The sequence below is a fragment of the Patagioenas fasciata genome, chromosome 2 (genome assembly GCF_037038585.1).
Source record: "Patagioenas fasciata isolate bPatFas1 chromosome 2, bPatFas1.hap1, whole genome shotgun sequence".
Taxonomy (NCBI): domain Eukaryota; kingdom Metazoa; phylum Chordata; class Aves; order Columbiformes; family Columbidae; genus Patagioenas; species Patagioenas fasciata.
This window is the reverse complement of record NC_092521.1, coordinates 99,626,981-99,647,193: the sequence shown is the minus strand read 5'-3', so window position 1 is coordinate 99,647,193 and position 20,213 is coordinate 99,626,981. Positions and strand designations below refer to the sequence as shown.

The 20,213-nt window shown below is 40.1% G+C and overlaps 1 long non-coding RNA gene across 14 annotated transcripts in view; it reads right to left on the bottom strand.

Moving 5' to 3' along the window:
* LOC136098868 (uncharacterized) overlaps nt 1–20,213 on the bottom strand; it is a 301,064-nt gene that overhangs the window by 117,677 nt on the left and 163,174 nt on the right. For all 14 annotated transcript variants that reach the window (XR_011737607.1, XR_011737609.1, XR_011737606.1 and 11 more), the window contains one exon: nt 2,036–2,105. This is a non-coding gene — a long non-coding RNA (uncharacterized lncRNA). The remainder of the gene's footprint in view (nt 1–2,035; nt 2,106–20,213) is intronic.

The following is a 20,213-nucleotide window of genomic DNA, read 5'->3' as shown; positions in this document are numbered from 1 at the left end:
AGTTTTGTGAAGTATTGTATAACAGTGATTCTTGATTCATGAATTCCACACAAATACACAACATTTTTAAAGCATATCTACACCTGAATACCTGCTCATTCCAGATTGTTTTAGATATGCATGCAGCTTACATTAAGATTTATCCAAAAAGAAAGGGTATCTTAAAATAGAAATAAACAGAATATATTTACAACCTTCATCAGGACTGTCAATAAATTCGTAAGTGATAATAGTCTCAAGAAAAAGCTATAGAATTTGATCTGTCCCCAGAGGTGACTGTTCTGCACAGGCCAAAGACATTATGGCATAGTTAGACTTCAGTACTCCTGAAAAACTAGACCCCAAGAGACTTTCTCCCAGTTACAGAGTTCTCCCTAAGTACCTCAATACTGGCCATGGTCTCTTGATGAACAGCTTTATGGAAGCACTCAATGAATGTCAGTGATCACTCAAGCACATTTTGGACCCATCACCACTGTAACGACTAACCACATCGTGTTAAACATATACGTTCAAAATGTAGAACAAGATTTTTTTTCTGGAAATAAACAGAAAGTTGAGCTGATACAGACTTTTGCTAAATTAAACCAACAGCTCAGTTTTTTTCACGCAAAATTCATCTTTATGGAACGATAAACAAACTAAAGACTGCTTACTTAAGAGGGAAGGACAAAGCCCTCAAGCTATAAATCACTATTCTGTAAAAGCTAGTTCAAAAACAGTTAAAAGGTTTAAAAAATGGTAAATGTAAATCACAACTGTTTTCATGGAAGCAATGGTTTATCTTTAATGCTGCACTGTCAATACCTTTATTGTGACTGGAAGCAATGAAATGCAAGAAGTTTGGTATAATTACCTCAGTGTATTCAGTATTTTAAATGGATCAAGTGACACGAATTGATTTTTAAAGATTCAGCTCAGGGAAGTAAGAAGGGGATGCTTGGGAAAAAGCCATCAGTTCCATCCGCAGAGTGGAATTGATTATATGTTATGGATGGCTTATGCTCTAGGACTATAAAAAATTGCAGGTGACTTTGGTTACTAGAGGAGCTATCATTCAGTCTGAATTATTGACATTTTTGTATAGTGTAGTTTCAAATGTCTCCCTTGGTTTTCTTTTGCACTCTCAAAATGCAAATATTCAGAGCTATCACCCAAAGGAAGGTCACAAGGTTGAACACAGGAACAAGCTATTCCAGTACCTGCGACTTCATCAAAACCAAACTCATATCTTGCAGCCAGTACACAAGGGGAACTTTAACTTTCCTCTTCCACTAGCTTCTTTCAAGATCATTTTATATATCAGGAGATGGAATCCAAACTGAAAAAAAAAATATACCTAGAGACTGTTCCACTATGATCAGCAATGATGTTACACCCTTCATTTGATACTTAAGCACCAACTACCAAAAGGATTCACTGAGTGGCAGAAAATCATGAAAATAGAATTGAAGAGTTTAAGATTCCCAAATAATATCAGATCATTGTATGGGGAAACCTATAGACTTAAAATCAGGCAAGAAAGACTAACACACTTCATCTTTGTTCCAAAACACACATCATAACTAATACTGAAGGTCACTGAATGAAAGAAAAAAAGCTGTTTTATCTTGATTATGCTTTCCAATCGTACACCCTTAGGACATGGCCACACTCTTTCCATGGGATCCCATTCCCTTTCAGTACTCTGAATGGACAGTGATAATGGAACAAGCGATCATTAATTATTTGGTCTTACCCCTACTATTCAGTGTGAAGTCCCACGTCTTGTTTACTGTGTACTATTCAGAGTCTGATTTGAACAATAAATTATTCATTCGCTTGTGGGTTTTCCTACAGTGCTCATCACAACAACTTCTGAATGTGTTACAATCATTAAGTGATTCATTTTCACATAATCTTTGTGTGATGAAGTGAATGACACCATTGTATGCACATTACAGAAGGGGAGGCATGACATGGGGATATTAAGCATTTGCTAATTCCAAGTGTGCAAATGGAGGTTTGTAGGGCCAAGTTTCTTCAAAATACTTACATTTGTCACATCATTCGAGTCAGCTTCAGTAGCACATGTGGATCACACCCCAAGGTCTGAGAGTAGACCCCTAGAAAATTAGGAATACAATCATGATCCCTTGATCACCTGAAAACATTTTGTATTTAAACTGTACTGCACATAAGACATGATGAGACAAAAATGTTGCAGTCAAAGGTAAGAAATTCTCAGAACATGCAATTATATTGCACAGGTGTACAAGAAGAATAAACAGCAAAAAATCAAATACAGAGGCACTGAGGTACAGTAAGGATTCGTGCCATGCTCCTTTCAAAGAATGCCACATTTGCAGTTTCCACCACTAGCACACCACCAAGATTTTTTGGTTTATGTCTCTCATCTTCCTCAGCTAGGTGAGCTGGGTGTGGTGAAGGGAAGAAGAATAATATCATGTGTTCATTTCAGACCTCCGTCCAAATGGGAGAAATCCCAGGAACTCAGAGGGGGCAGGATGCAAAGCGGCAGTAGATGGGCTGAAGAAGAAGCTCCAGGGACCTGCCTCACCATGGAGCTGGCAGCAAGCCGAGAGAGCATCCCAGGGGTTAAAAATGCTTGGGCCTGCATAGGTTTAAGCAATGCATACCACCTTTAATCTTTCCTTGTTAGGTGTAATTCACTCAAATACATCTGATCTCATTTAAAAATCATTAATAACCTCTACATGCTTGTTGCATGTATTAATACAGTTTCTATCACGGCAACTTCTCCCACAGTTTGATCCTTTCCTGAGTGTCCAAACCTGACAAAATCATACATGCAGACCGTCTGGCATCTTACATAGCCTTCCAATAAATGGTTATCCTTACACAGGGTTTACCTTTCTTGGCTACAAGTGAAAACAGTTCCAAACTGTGCTAAACTTTCTTAAAAGGCAGGCATGGAGACAGCTGCTGTGATGGAAAAAAATCCTTTCAAAATTACTGTGCTACAAAAATAAAGGGGCTTCTGCCTCCATTCCAATATCTATAGTACTTCCATGAGAAATACAACTGGATATAGCCGTACCATATGCAGGGCAGCACACATCATGTTCAGCAGCTGTAACCCAACAGGCTGTTCATTATATGCCAACACAGATCCATTTTTTGCAAGTGCCCCAGAATCTGTTACCAGTTCTGGAAAAGGTCTCTTATAGACTATAAACATGTTACTGGAAGACCCTTTCCTCCATACCTTCAAAAATCTGGCTTAATCACTGCAACACAGTTCAAATTATACAGCAAGGACAAGTGAGTCCATCCTATACTCAGACTTGCCGTGTCTTTCATTCCTTGGCATGAATTTTTCTTCATGGCTTTCCAGGCAGCCTGGGAAAGTTCCCTCTGAATTCAGTAATTCCTGTATGTGGGTTGCAAATCCAGATGCTCCTCTGGTCTTTGCAGAACTCCCCATACTCATCATTCAGGAAAACAGGGTTCATTGCTAACAGCAGTGGTATGGTGAAGCTCAGTCTTCTTTTCTCATTCCCAAGGTGATACCACACCACAAACATGCCACTTTGGTTTTGTGCCTGAGGAAGACTCTTGAAACTGCCTGGAGTGTTCGTCATATAGCTGACAGTACCAGTCAAGGTATGTATGAGATAAGCCTGAACCAATGTCTGGCAGGAGGTGTTTTCCCCTGTGGGTAGGCAGAATGCCTGGGAGAAGAGGTTGTAAGGAACTGAGCAGGGAGGCACATAGGTCTCCAGGCCTTTGTTAATATTTGCTTGACTCTGATGCTTCAATTTCTATCACTCACAAGTTTTAAAGAGGTCGGGTTTACAACACTAACCACTGTTGAATTTACAGGGCAGCCATCAGATTACACTGACATCAAACCTTCGGAGAAGAGACCTCATGGAAGAGAAACAGCCACCTGGGCGTTTGTGGTCAGTACTTCAGCTCACATCCAAGTCTTAATAATTCATATCGCTCATAGTAGCTGTGTCTTCATACATAATGTTCTACCCAGTTTCTTCTATTACATATTACACCAAACTAAAGATGTATCTCAAAATGGGGAAATAAATGTATCTCAAAAATTCAGCTCAGCCTGATTTCAATATAACACACAAGTCTGATCCCTCTAGAAGTTTTAGGCTTGTTAGGAGACCATGGAGATATTTCAAGCATTTATTTACTTCTTACATTTGAGTGTTTCAGAAGCAGAGTAAAATTGACATGCGTTACCTGTGAACAAACTCAGGACAAAACCCAGACCTGAGCATCTCTCACCCAGAGGAACAATGTGTAAGCTAAAGCAGTAAAAATGAGTTGAAGCTTTTATGGGAAGACTGAGATGCCAAAGACTAAAGCCTGTGCTCAGGCTTAAGAGAGAACAGAAATGTGAAGCAGTTACAGACTCAGAGTGCAAGCTGCTAACACAAAGGTCACCAGTAAGTAGTTTTAATGAACAAACGAGGTCATGGACAAAAAGCATGTTAGTGAATACCAGTTCCACTCTAGCGGTCTATGAAACAGCAAGCAATTTAGTACATTCGGAGAGATAATCTGCAGCACAGGCATTTGATAGCTGTAAGTCAAGTAAAAATTGTTCACATTTGTGCTGAAATCTGCATTTGCTGTTACTTTATGCCTACCTGCATCACAATGCGCCTACACAAAAGAAAATTGCTTAAAAGAAGTAAAATATCTGGTATGCTGGGATAATTCATAATTTTGTAAATATTGAGGATAGTTCTTTGTTCTACTATGCACTAGTATCCAGCACACACACAAAAAAAAAATCTGATGTAGTCTGAACCTGACAAATACACTCATCCCATTTAAAACATATATATTTCATACAGACTTTTTCCCTTTGAGTTTTTGTATGCCTATATTGTTTAAACTATGTTTTATGTTATAACGTCATGTAACTCCAATCAGACTGAGTTTAGTAGGATAACTAGAATACATAGGAATAAAAAGGGATGTTTTCTTTGTACCTACTTAAATTACAAATCTATATTTGAAAAAAAAAAATAGAATATTTATTTTCTGTTTTTTTTTCATTTAAACTGATCCATAAGAAAAAAAAATTCTATATTGGGCTATTAATTGGGGGAAAAAAAGTTATAGGCAATTAAAATATTATAAGTAATATCTCATGATTTTTAATAGATTGCTTGGGAAACCCTTGCATAATCACAGCTCTTGTGGCTATCAGAGATTTAGAGAGCTATGAAAACTCTACTCTCTCCCTCTTCAGCTGCTACACAATCACTCTAATGACTCCCTCAGGCTGGGTTCAAGGAGCAACATCAACACGCTATAGAACGGCTGCAAAATTTGATACCTTCTTTTGTAGTCTATTTCCCTCAGCCTAAACTGCAGAGATTTCACATGAAGGGGGGGAGAGAATAAAAAAAGAGACTTTTAGAAATATGTCTGCCTTGCACGATAAATAAAATGAATTGCCATTGTCCCACAATCGAGAAAGATACCTCCTTGACCCATCACAAGTTGCAAGACTGTGGTCCTACTGTGTAAGCCCAGGAGGAAGACCTATTCATTGTTGCAAATGTAGTAACACTGCTGATCCACGAACATTTAAGCTACACCAACAAAACAGGAATGAGATTGGTCTGAAAATCTTGCATTTTTAAAAAATATGTCTAGGCATTTTTTTTAAGCTTCTGTCGCCTGAAGCTTCAAAATAAAATTCAGTCCTAACGTCAACCTCTTTTTGCTTTCCCCCTCTCCCTAAAACTGGAAATCCCCAAAAGAAACTTTGCTTTTTGTAACAATGAGTAACAAGATTTCGAAGAATTCTTGTTCTCCAGAAGCAAAGATCACAAACATCACCAGTCTCTACAGACTCCAGTCCTACAGTGAAGCTGTATTAAGTGCTTCTGCAAAATACTCACTTCATATTTTAAATTAAATTAACAGACAAACAAACAAACAAAAAAACAGCCAGTGACTGATTAGAAAGAAGCTGGAAGTGTTCCAGGTACTCTATTCAAAACACCTTGAAACGAACTGCACTACTGTCTATATTTGGAAACCATAAAAAAGTTGTAAAACTAAAACCATATACTTACAATATATACTTTCAGCTTTCATTGTTTTCAAAGGAAACAAGTACAGATAAACTACAAGGATAACATATGGTTTGGATATGAATATGTTTTACATCTGTTACTGGTTAATTAGTTCAGACTTCACCCACGGTAGAGTTTCAAAGATGCAGGGACATGAGTTAAATAAATGAGCCATATTTTAGAATGCTGAACTAACCTAAAAATCCCTGAACCCATCTGGTAGGTCTTTCAGGCTTGCAGAATTGCCTTTCTTGGTTGGATCACTTCTCAGTGGATTAGACATGAACATCACTGTCAGGGGAGCTGGGTTCTTACCCCAGATCTCATCAGTTTGCTCTTATCTCAATTTGGTCATCTACAGACAGTTTCATTCTGTCACCAGGAAAACACACTTGATGCCACAGACATGTTTAAGTAACTCATACAACCAAAGCCTGGAAACACGACTAGCTCTGTTTTTCTTGCCTTAGCCTTTACTCCCAGCAGTCATGATGAGCTTCATGTACACACCTTTCGAAATCAGCAAGCAGAATTTTCCCAATGTAGTCTCCCCATTTTTCAGTTTAATGTAAAATAGAGTTTTCTTTTTTCAAAAAAAAAAAAAAAAAAAAAAAAAGAGTCCATCTATTTTATCATCATTATGAAGGCAAAAACAGTAGAACTGTTAAAACAAACTTTCAAAGTGGTTGTGTGTCTTGACTTTGGCTACTTCTTTTCATTTTAGCTAAGAAGTCAAAGGTAACATTAATGCATATTCACTAAAGGACGTTAGCTACCTAGTCACAGGATTAGCCCGTGTTAAGGATTGTTACAAGACCATAACTTTACATCTCCAGAACTTAATTTTACATTTTCAGCATATGCAAAATAATAGCTATAAAATAGCAGTAAGACAGAATCAAAATGATGTATCATCATGAGAACCTGTGATGAAGGCATCTCCTTAAATCTCATTCATACACATCTTAACTTTAAAGGGAAAAGGGAAAGTTGATTATAAAAGATACTTCACAGTAACAGCTTTTTGTTTGTTTGTTTGTTTTTTAAATTATCTTGGGGTTCTTTGGAGATGTTTTCTTGAAGCATGCTATTTAATGCTAAGAAAATTTTCTATCAGCTATGTCAGTTTGTATTGAACATTGCTGAAAAAACAGATAGGAAAAACGTAAGTTCCCAATACTTGCAGCAGCATTTTATAGAGACGACTATAGGACACTACAATTATTGATCTCTTTTTACAACAGCACCATGTCCACATTTCAGAATTTTGTCACATAATAACTGTAGAGGGTTACAGAAAGAAAATAAAAATAAATTTTAAAAAATCCAGCCAACCAACCAAAAAACAATAAAAATTGAGCCAGTCAAAAATGACTTATTCTATTCCCAGTTTTTCCATAACCTCAACACATGCTTTTTGGAAAAATACTTCAGTTCCCTTCCTTATTTTATTTTGTATCAGTTTTTCTTTTTTTTTTTTTTTTTAAATACTCACTTTTATGGACTAGTGATTCATATTGACATCAGCATTCTCCCCTTTTAAGGAGGAAGCCACTTTCCTCCTACAAATTTCTCTCATGCAGTCCCCCATCAGAGTTACGAAATCCTGTTGAAGTAGGAGGTCATTTAAATAAGACATAAATCAACAGAAAAAAGATCAGCTTCTTTCCTGCACAGGTATCACTTCTATTTATTTTGAGTGCAAGACTTGGTGATCACAAGTTCAGAATATTTATACTGCAATCCAATTCTTGTGGTCCATTGACAACTGATATTTCTTCGTTAAATAGAGCAAAAACCCTTATGGACCCATTGGATCTTGACAGTTTTACAGGACTCCTAGGAAGACTTTACTGCAACAGAATACTACAAGGCCTTGCCTCATAGTCTCATATTCCTCAACACAAACTGATGTGAACTCATCTTTGTGCTATACTTCAGTGATGCTCTATAAGCTGCATGAGGTCAGATAATTCTGAGCACTCTGGTCTCAAAGAAATCTTCAGGTATACCTGAATCACCTGTAAAAGGGGAAGAATTGAGTATAGACAAAAGCAGCCACTTACCTAACTTAGCCATAAGGATGCCATGTTGCACCTCAGCCAAGGAGAAGCATTAACCACCACTAACTTCCAGTATAACACTCAGTGAGAACCCTCTTACCAGACTTTATTCTGCTGTGTTCACAGATGATGAAGGCTCAACCGCATTAGCAACAGGGAGTCACAGGCACAGTGGACAAACTAATTGGGGGAAAAAAACCCAAACTTACATGTCTCCCAGGACTGAGCAGGTATGATGAGGCACCAAGTTGCAGATCTGCCTGCCACACTCTAATACACTTAGATATGCAGCCTGATGAGCGAGAGGAGGAAAACAAATTTCCAAGTCGCATGCTTCTTGTTACTGCTTCAGTCAAAAGCAAGCAAGATATTTGTCCCACAGTCACAGTCTTTGATCTGAACAGAGATAACCTAACGTATCATTTGCACAACTGAGTTATTTCCTCCCTTCCCCCTTGCTCAGTCCCTCCCTCCAAGGAAATCGAATTGTACCAACCCTATATAGCATATCCTATCTATTAGGACACATATCTATACGGATGTAATGTTTATTCACAATCTCAGCAGTAAACTTCAAAGAAAAATAGTAAGAAGAATGCTGTCAATTGAGTAGTATTTGCTTCATGGAAAAAAAAAAAAAAATCACCACTTTGAACATAACTTTGTGGATAACAAAAGACTCAGTGACAGAATCACACAAAATCACTGAATGTTAGGGATTGGAAGGGACTTCGAAAGATCATCTAATCCAATCCCCCTGCCAGAGCAGGAACACCTAGATGAGGTTACACAGGAAGGTGTCCAGGTGGGTTTTGCATGTCTCCAGAGAAGGAGACTCCACAACCTCCCTGGGCAGCCTGTTCCAGTTTCTGTCACCCTCACTGTGAAGAAGTTTCTTCTCAAATTTAAATAGAACCTCCTGTGCTCCAGTTTATACCCACTGCCCCTTGTCTTATCATTGGTTGTCACCAAGAAGAGCCTGGCTTCATCCTCATGACAGTCACCCTTTATATATTTATAAACATTAATGAGGTCACCCCTCAGTCTCCTCTTCCCCAAGCTAGAGACCCAGCGCCTTCAGCCTTTCCTCATAAGGGAGATGCTCCACTCTCTTACTCATCTTGGTGGTTCTGCGCTGGACTCTCTCCAGCAGTTCCCTGTCCTTCTTGAACAGAGGGGCCTAGAACTGGACACAATATTCCAGATGTGGTCTCACCAGGGCAGAGCAGAAGGGGAGGAGAACCTCTCTCGATCTACTAACCACTCCTAATACACCTCAGGACGCCATTGACCTTCCTGGCCACAAGGGCACGGTGCTGGCTCATGGTCATCCTGCCGTCCACCAGGATCTCCAGGTCCCTCTCCCCTGCACTGCTCTCTAATAGGTTGTTCCCCAACTTATACTGGAACCTGGGGTTGTTCTTGCCCAAGTGTAAGACTCTACACTTTCCCTTGTTGCATTTCATTAATTTTTTTCCTACCCAACTCTCCAGCCTGTCCAGGTCTCGCTGGATGGCAGCACAGCCTTCTGGCGTATCAGCCACTTCTCTCAGTTTTGTGTCATCAGCAAACTTGTGGACAGTGCACTCTATTCCCTCATCCAAGTCACTGATTAATATTTTGAATAGTACTGGTCCCAGTACTGACCCTTGAGGAACTCCACTAGATACAGGCCTCCAGTTGGACTCTGCCCCATTGACCACAACTCTCTGGCTTCTTTCCTTCAGCCAGTTCCTAGTTCACATCACTACCCGACCATCCTGTCCACACTTCCTCAATTTAGCAACGAGTATGCTGTGGGAGACTGTGTCAAATACTTTACTGAAATCAAGATAGACCACATCCACTGCTTTGCCATCATCTATGTACCTGGTTATATCCTCATAAAAGGCTATGAGGCTGGTCAAGCACAACTTCCCCTTGGTGAAGCCATATTGACTGCCCTTAATGACCCTCTTGATATGCCTTGAGATGGCACCAAGAATATGTTGTTCCATCACCTTCCCAGGGAGGGAGGTGAGGCTGACCAGTCTATAGTCACCAAGGTCCTCCTTGTCCTTTTTGAAGACTGGAGTAACATTTACTTTCCTCCCATCCTCAGGCACCTCTCCCAGTCCAGGTACGAGAAAGTTCTTCTTTACTTTTCTTTGCAGGTTTGGTACCTACAGCAGGGCTACAAGAGAACCATGCTAGCAAGTGAGTTCTGCTCTCCTTGGGCACATAAATGCTTTACATACTCAATAAAAAGCTGATGCAGTAACAGAACGGTTTTCTTTTTCACAGAGAAAGTGAAAAGACACACCAAGTATTCAAGAGCACATCACAAGTATACTAACAGTAAAATGAATAAAATCCTAATTCTGATCACTCGTACTGGAAATTCTACCCTCATCCTAAACCAATGTATTTCTGCCAAAATCTTTCTGAATCTGAATGGCACTTGCTGCAGTACCATTAATATGCTTCCACAGAGTAGAATAGGAAATGAATTGTATCTGGTCTGCACGAAAGTCTTTAAAATATGCACATATTTATCAGTCTTGTCCTACATGCACAAATCTACCTTTACAATTTCTGGAAAATACTGATAAACACTGCTTAGGAGACAAAAAATGTACAAAGAAAGAAAAGTAATGAATTTACATGGGAATTTACTGTGTCTGCAGGTCATATAAATGAACTCAATTTTTTCCCACAATTAAATCTATGGTGTTATCAAGACAATCAGTTTATTTTAAGACTGTCAACCCAATATATAAATTTCCTTTTGTGCTTGAAATGCCTTTATCAGATAAAATAGCTTTTGTTTAAACTACTATTTTGAGTCTTTGCTTTGGGGGTTTTGAATATACACAGTGAAGTAACTTGAGATTTCCTACCCTGTTTTAAAATGTGTTTCTTCTGTCTGTTTGTATTTTGTAATTTCCTGTAAAATAACCTCACCATAATTAACTTCCCTTGCTCCAACCTACTATTTTTTTTTTTTTAAAGCCATTCCCACTTCCTGAGGATGGTAATAAAACACTGATTACATTCGGCTGTTATCTGCCTTTTCTTCCCCTCCTTCCCCCCTCTCTCACTCCCTTTGTCAAAGCCAGCACTCAGGTTTCAGCTCTTCATGGACTGAAAAAGGCACATAACGGGGAGAGGAAGCAAATCAGACTGCAGGAATCCAGATTCATTAGAGTTTATTGGGTCAATCAGCAGCTGGACCAGAGCCAGACACTTAGGCTGTGCAGCCCCTGAAGTCTGGACACGTTGCTCTCCTTCCAGAGCCAAGTAAACTCCACAGCAGCCACCTTTACCACCGGCACATGTCGGCACCGTGCCCCGCTGTCTGCTCCGGCTGTAGGGGCAGAAAGAGGAAAAGGAAAGCAGCAGTGTGCTGCTGCTTCAAATCAGTTACAACCAACTGAAGAAAAAAGTTGATTTGGCGATTTATTTTTCATTAAGCATGAAGCTGCTTGGGTTTTTTTGCAACTGAATTCTCTCTCATCGCTCTTTGCTAGTTCCTAAAAAAAAAAGAAAAAAAGAAAAAAAAAGAAAAGAGAAAAACAAACAAAACACAACAGTTTGTTAATGCTTCACCTTACAGAGCCTGTAGGTCATTTACCTTTCTTCATCTGAAATTCTTTAATCTCTTCCATTTGTCTTCAATGGCATATTTCTGTACCTATTTCAGCAGTCATTCCTTTCCTCTTTTCTATTATCTATAAACTTGTTGCAAGCGCAGGCTGAAGCCAAGGCACTCTCTTTCTCCGATCCACCTCTACACTGGATGGTGTCCAGTCCAGCTTACACTGTTTCCCTTTGAATGAAACTGCTTTCACCCACGTCATTCATGATCTCGTCCCAGGCAAATCTCACAGACTTTCTTCTATCCCCCTTCTGCTCAGCCCTTTTGGTTCTTTTGATAGTGCTGCTCATCATCCTTGCTCTGACATCTTGTCCTCTCTGATGTTTCAAATCAGTCACTACTTTACCTGTCAACAATTGTCTTCTTTTCTGGGCAGCCCACCATATCAAGGGGTACTCCTGAGAGGTCTGCCACTGGCACAGTCTTCTTCTCAGTTCAACACATTTGGGTGATCTCTTTAGCTCATGACTTTAGCACTCACCTCTGCAGTGGTGGTTCAGATGCCTGTTCAAGATTGCCAAAGCAGTCTGAAATGACCTGACAGGAGGATGATGACAGAGATACATGGAATGACAGGAGAGGGGTACAGGCCAGAAGCCTTAGATCAGATCAAGCAGCTCATGAAATCATGTTGTTGAACACCTTTTCCCCTTCTAAGCCATCTCTTTGTGCTTATACACGTGCCTCATTTTACGCCCCAGACTTTCAAGTTTTAGGTTTTTTCACCAACATAACTTACCCCAATACTTGTCTTCTCTGCAAAACTTCCTCCTCTCCCTACAACTGATGCCAACACTGGGATTTCAATGCTCACAACAGTAAATTCAAAGTCACCTGTGACATTTCTTTCCATCCTTCTGAATATCAAGTCCACCCACTCCCTTTTCAACCTCTTTCTCAGTGGCTTAAATCTCTCACTCCATACTTTGTCCTGACTAGTATGACAAAATTCTCCCTTTGAGTGTCCCAAAAATACCACCGTCTGCCAGGGCATAAAAGGTACAACTTCTAACTCATCTTCCCTTCTCTGTTCAGTCAGAAAACCCCCAAATGAACAGTTCAAGTGATTTCCTAAGATGGCATCACACATAAAGTTGTTCTCATACTGCCTTTAACCTTTTTCTAAGATTTGGATCCTTTGAACCTTCCTGAACTATCAATGATTTTCAAGAAACAACACAAAACAGTGTGACAGCTCAAAACTACTCCCATTCCAGAGAGCTGACACAATTAAGGACAAAGCATAGAGCCCAGAGGTGGACAGTGGGTGTTGAAGGATTTCCTAAAAGTGCTTGCAGTCATACCTTCGGTTTCTGAGTGAGCAGTTATAAAAGTTAGCTGTTTCTACGCAATTAACTAGCACCATGACCTTCAAGCTTTGTTTCTATCGCATTCAGATTTTTCTCTCCTGATGATCACTACTAGGGTTTCTTTGGGGTCATGTGCAGTGGGGTTGTTTTTTTTCGCACTGAGGGCACATCTAAATTATGCTTAATTCCTGCACAAGTAGCATCCTTACACAGTAGCCCTCCTGCTGTTTGAAAGTTATTTACATGGCTCAATGTCCTTTTTCTATGTCTCTAAGCATTATCTACTAGCTTCCATTCAGCCTGAATTCTGGCAACTCTAACTTTCGTCCTTTCCTAATAAGTTCTTCTACTTCCTTGGGACACAAAATTCAGATTGTTGGAGTACTTGCAAAACCTCCCAATTTCTGTACTATTCAGATCCCTGAGTTCTTCAGTGTAGCTGACTTGCTTTACTAGCAGTTTGACAAACTCAAGTTTGCTATCTTTCAAAGACAATTTTTAATTAAGGACATCCTTTTAATTCTCCCTTCATTTTAATTAAATCAATTCCTGATCACTTGATCTGAAGTTACTTCGCATGTCTAGCTCTTCTGTGGTCTCATCATTAGCAGCTAAAATGAGAACAGATACTCTTTTATTTAGTATGTACTTTCCCTGTTGTGTATTTTTTTTGTGTTTTGGGGGTTTTTGTGTGTTTTGTGGTCTGTTTGGGGTTTTTTGTTTTTGTTTTTAAAATGATCTTTCACACTGTTAATACTCACAGACTGGCTACTACATTCTCTGTTTCTCCTGAGCACGGCAGTTAAATACTACTTTTCCAGCAAGATTATTATTCTGCTATGCATCTATTGTCCTCTACATTTGCCTTCACAGGTATTTTAGATTCCTCTGTCTTATTAACTTGGTATTTAGGTACAAACCTGATATATTTAAGTACAACCCTTTTCTTTGTTTCTGACAATAACCAATCAGCTAGCCAGGCTAGGAACAAACCTTTTATTAGCTGTTGATCCAACTGATGTCCCTATCACTTCTATAACTTCATTTTTTCCTTCTGTCCTTCCGTTATCCATTATTGTATATTCTCCCTTTTTCGCTTCCAGCACACTAAAGCGAAGCATGAATGTTGTATGAGCATCTTCAGACCTTTCTCATCATTTATTGACATATTCAACTGTTGTAACAGACTCTGAATCAAAGGCCCGAAACAATAATATTAGACCATCCCTTAAGAAATAGTCTCTTCTCTTGAATGGATTCCAGTAGAAACACAGTCTAAGCTTTCCTCCCATCTGCTCACCTCACTTACAGGTCCTCTCTAGCTACTGGATAAATTCTCATTACCACTGTCCAAATTTTCTGCAGAAATCAAGGCAAAAGTAGACCTGGGAAGAGTCGTGCATAAAGTGCCAATGTAAAATCTAGCAAGTAAGTGGGGGAGGCATCATGGGCTGTTGGAGAGTGAGTCAGTCACCAAAAACTGTAAAAATTATAGATTGAATAAAGGTAGACTGTTTGGTGTTTGTAAAATAAAGTTGATTTCTATTTAGGGAGTAGAAAGTAAAGGATAGCTTTAGAAGATAAAGTTAACTCTAGAGGGTAAAGTTAAAGGTGATAAGATTGAAAGACTTTTTGTAGAAGCAGTCTAAAAGGATATTAACAGGACAAGAGATCACATGCCAAAGCTAGAAAAAGTAACATGGCAGACAGCAAGAATCATAAGGTGATGAGAGACTGGGCAGGAGGTTTAACAGTACATGTGGATGAGAAATGCCTTTTTTTCAGAAACCCACAAGTATGTGAAAAGATTAGATAAATTTTTGCAAGAGAAGCTAAAAGAAAAGTCAAACTCAAGGTGATATTGGACAGAATTCTGATCTGCAACGTAAGTGTAGAACAAACCATGAGACCACCACTCAGAAATACCACGTATTTTCCTGAGACAGGACTCAAGAACAAACGTATCTGAGTCATCTGAATAGAAGGTACAGACAGAAGATAAAGGGAAACCTGCAAAATTATTCCTACTCTGAAAACCATGTGTAGAATATACTGCCAAACATACAGAGTGTTAGATGGAAACAGAAGAGTCATTAAAGTGTAGGGAAAATATGCCTGCTTTAAAAATAGAAAGCATGGTGACTGCCAAAGATGACTAATAGATTCTCAGTGGGCCTTAAATATTGAATGAAATATTCATGTACCTACTTATGTGAATTTTTTCCCCATAAACCTTGCATGGCATGCCACAACTTTTGCTGACATCCTACATAACAGATCTGACCATTTGAAACCTCCTTGGAGATTCACTTTCTGCCATGCTACAGTTCAACATAATTATACCGGTTTGTCTGTAAAGTGCACTGACTTTGCTTCTATTCCTGCATCCCAATACCTGTGGACATCTGTCCAATTGAGTTCCCTATAGGGACACAGTTGCTAAATGTTTGTTATATTTACCATTGGAAACAGTTTGTGTAATGCCAGTTAGAATGATATTTACCAACAGAATAAACACAGAGAAGGATTCAGCACTTGCACTCTGTAACGAATCATGATGTATCACAGCAGAGACATCAGCTCAGTGCCTAACTCTACTTGAAGACGGACTAGATAATTTTGTCTTGTTTCTAAAGAGGCAACCTCTGAATTTCCCAGTAGAGTAAGTCTACTAGGTGTAAATAAGTTCCCCCAAAAAAACTGTAGATTATTTCAGATCACCAGCTGTCAGTCAATAGCCTGGATAATGGAAATCCACAGTCTCCTGGCTTCCCACACACTTCTTTGCAGGCTTCAGAGTACTGGTTTCTCTCTTATTTGCCTACATTCACTATGATTTCCTTTGTCTTTGCTTTGAATTTTTTTTTTTTTTAAATTCATCTGTAGGAGATTACAAGAAGGATTAACACTACTAGAGACTTTGCTTATGATTTCTTCTTTTTTGAGCACTATTTTTCACAGAGGTTCATTAGACTTGTGTTTCCTAAACTTAGTTCAGTCAAGGAACAAATTTTTAAGATGGATGAACACTCAGCCTAGCTGCTTTAAACAAAACCATCCCAGTTTGTAAATAAGAAGTGATTAGAGAAACTTGCTGCAGAAATCAGTCACATTAATCAGCTGGTTATAGCAGACTGATGTGCAGCCACTAGAGCTGTCTAAACAATTTTGTTAACCTTTAACAAAAATGTGAAGGAATATGCTACAAAATTGTTCAGCCTTAAATGGATAGGACATGTTCCTTTCAGGAGAAGAATTAAGTTCCAAGATTACTATTTTACTCAGATTTTGCCAGAAAAATTAGCCCAAAAAGATAATTTTATAGTTACAGTACTCCTTTCCACAAGTTCATTCCAGGCTATGAACAAAGACGGCCTATGGCAGAACATGAAGCATTTATTCAAAGGCAGATTGTAGGTGGTGACTCAGTGAGGGAGGCTGATACAAAGTCTATGTACGAAGCAAAACTAATAACCAGAAAGCCTTTAAGGATTTTCTCCAGAATTGTTCTTCCTACTGTGTAACCACCAATTTTTTTTTGCAGCCAAAGTCACAATGGAATTTCAGAACAGTCTGTGAAACACAGTACAGGTCAGCAGGGTCACAAGGGGCTGCGAGGGTCCCAGGAGCCCACTGCCAGCAGGCCCTCTCACACCCCAGGGCTAAGAGCCCACCCAGCACACACCAGCCTGGAGCCCCCAGCTGCATTTCCATGAGGAGGCTCCCACAGAGCCAGCTGGTGTGACTACATGGAATCATAGAGTAGTTTGGGTTGGAAGAGACCTTCAAAGGTCATCTAGTCCTACCCCTTGCAATGAGCAGGGACATCTTCAACTGGACCAGGTTGCTCAGAGCCCCGTTCAGCCTGGCCTTGCATGTCTCCAGGGATGGGGCATCTACCACCTCTCCGGGCAACCTGTGCCAGTGTTTTGCCACCTTTAGTACAAAAAATGTCATCCTCATGTCTAGCCTGAATCTCCCCTTCTTTAGTTTAAAACCATTACCCCTTGTCCTATCACAACAGGCTCTGCTAAAAAGTCTGTCCCCATCTTTCTTATAGGCCCCTTTTAAGTACTGAAAGGCTGCAATAAGGTCTTCCCAGAGTCTTCTCTTCTCCAGGCTGAGCAACCCCAACTCTATCAGCCTGTCCTCATAGCAAAGGTGTTCCAGCCCTCTGATCATTTTTATGGCCTCCTCTGGACCCTTCCCATGGGTCCATGTCTTTCCTGTACTGAAGACACTAGAGCTGGATGCAGTACTCCAGGTGGGGTCTCACCAGAGCAGAGTAGAGGGGGGGAATCACCTCCCTCAACCTGCTGGCCACTCTCCATTTAATGCAACCCAAGATAGGATTGGCCTTCTGGGCTGCGAGCACACATTGCCAACTCATGTCCAGTCTTTCACCCATGAGCATCCTCAAGTCCTTCTCAGCAGGACTACTCTCAATACCTTCATCCCCCAGCCTGTATTGATAGCTGAACTCGCCCCAACTCAGGTGCAGGACCTTGCATTTGGCCTTGTTAAGCCTCATAATGCTTGCATGGGCTCACTTCTTGAGCTTGTCCAGGTCCCTCTGCATGGCCCCTCAAGGACCATGGGAGAAGACACGCAGCTGAAGAGTGGTCAGTGTGGCTGGACTGTCAAAGGGTCAAGTTTGGTACCTGTGCTCGCAGTGAGTAGTGCCATCATCTGTAAGGCACCAAGTGGCCACATACCAGTGCTGCTAATAGCCCAGGAAGGGATGGGATGGTTCAACACCTGTAGCAGTGGCCACACACACTTAAAAATAGCTAATCTGAACATAAAACACACTATCCCTGAAGACTGACTTAAAAATAACACTTTAAAAGATATATTCTTCCTTTTTATTTTGTTTTCTCATTTTTGAGTTTGAAGAAGCATTTGGTTCATAGTTCGAGATTTTCTTTCACAACCACCAGAAACAGAAAGCTGACTTAAAAGGTCAGGAGCAAGAGAAGAGAAACCCAACAAGCAGTCTTTATCAGCTATTTTCTTGCAAGAGCTACAGTTTTCAGAGGAACACCAAAGTAGACCCTGATAATATCATGCTCACGTCAATCATAATATATCTCATAATACCTGGAAGCTCTGAAATCAATACTTTCAGAAGAAAATATTACAAGAACAATCTTGGTCTATGTTTAACTTTATTTTGCCCACACTAAACACAAATTCATCATTTCTGTAGCCAATGAAGACCTAGTGTTTTTGGATGCAGGATGACAGACGCAAGCACTAGAGCTTCTAGAGGAGGATATGCATGTTATCAGATGCAGGGAATTGAGACAAATTCAAGGAATTATCTTTTATTTTTCTTTAAATACATCTATTTCCAAACTTAACTCTCATTTACAAGACAGAGCAAAACTTAAGTTTGGAGTCAAGTGTTACTGAAGTCCAATTCAGATTTTAGAGAGTTGTAAAGGTGTGATAAACTCCACTCTTACAATAGCATCCCTCAGTCATACCCAGCAGGGACATTTGTTTAAGCAACAAAAGAATTTGGTGTCAATCCCTCTCGCTGGGTAAGCTGCACTTGATCTGTACAGCCAATGAATAATAAATCAATGCAAATTACACCACTTTATCCCTAACAACCATTTTCTGGTCAGCTATACCACAGACTACAGTCTCCCCCACAGGAGACAAATAACACCCAGTGACTTAAAATAGGAGTTATTTATAGCCTGCAGGGGAACAACTGGGCTCTAACATATAATTTGCACCAATGTTTATATTTGTAGTGAATTTGGTCCTTGAAATCTTTGGCTACAATGAAGGCACAAGCTGCTTTCATCATTACTGCATGATTCTGCAAATTATTTTAATTGATATTTTAATACTTAGCTGTTAGACAGACTCCCCATGCCCCACAAGAAGTGCCTTACACTTGACAATCAGATCACTCATACCCTATTTCTTAACCACCTGTAGCTTTCCTGGGTAACAATTTCTGATAAAGATTGCAGCTGTTTTAAGGTATAAACTATTGAAGATAAAATAAAGCTCAGTGCTGGGGCTGCAGACATCTTGAGGGGAAGGTTTATAACTCTCTCTCTATTAGCACACTATAAAGTCATTCCTCTTTCAAAAGATGGATGGGTTTAGCATTTCAGAGGTGCCAGACAGCTGTGCAGATCCAGAGAAAGAGGCCTCGAGGGCACATCGTGGTAAGTGAGGGCCCCACTGTTTCATGAACATCTATCTAGAACTCATCATTGAACTCTAGAGGAAAATATCACATTGATGCAAACCAAAGCTAACTTAACCTATTTGGAACACTTAGAACATGGAATAGTAGAAGACACTACCATTACATCATGCAGATCATCCATGGTTCAATTAGTCACAATGATTCAGCTCTGATGCTCAAAATTCAATCTGAAGTAAAACTCTCTCCTCTTGCAAACATTAACAGACAGCTTTGAGGACAGGCCAGTTATTAATGGCAGCAGTTCTCTAATAAATGCTGCCCAGACACAAACTCACACTGTCTGATGCTTCAGACACCATTCAGCCAATGAGCCTTGCATGGGTAATGGCACATGAAGACTTGTGAATGTTTGAGCCATGCTAGGGGTTAAAAACACTAAGCAGTGCCCTGCAGTGAAAGAGTGCACCAAAAACGCATGGAATGAAGGGAAGGGGAGGGAGAAGGATGCCTGTGAGCTGCCTCCAAGCTTGGTAACAGTGACACAGCACTCCTGCTGCAGGAAAGCCCCAGCCTCCCCCAGGCTGGGCAGCGAGGACCAGCTGCTCAACAGCACCAGTGGCACAGCCGGGTCCATACTGGCTTGCAGTGCAAAGGCAGGTATGGTAGCCACTGGGAGACCTGTCCACCATTCTTCTCATACCATTCCAACTTAAGTTGACCTGAGCTGCTCAGGAGTCTGAGTTTATCAGGGCACAGATCTCTGCAAATAAGGAAATACAAACTGTGGGCGTCTGGTCGGCCTTGTCTCTGTGACCAAGAAGTTGCTTTTAAGGCTGGCTTGGCTTGCCCCAAAGGCTTCTCAGAGCACTGTATAATGAAGATGACTGAAATGCAGACTATGTCAACAGACACTTCCTTTGAGAGAGGTAAACAGGAGGACAGCAC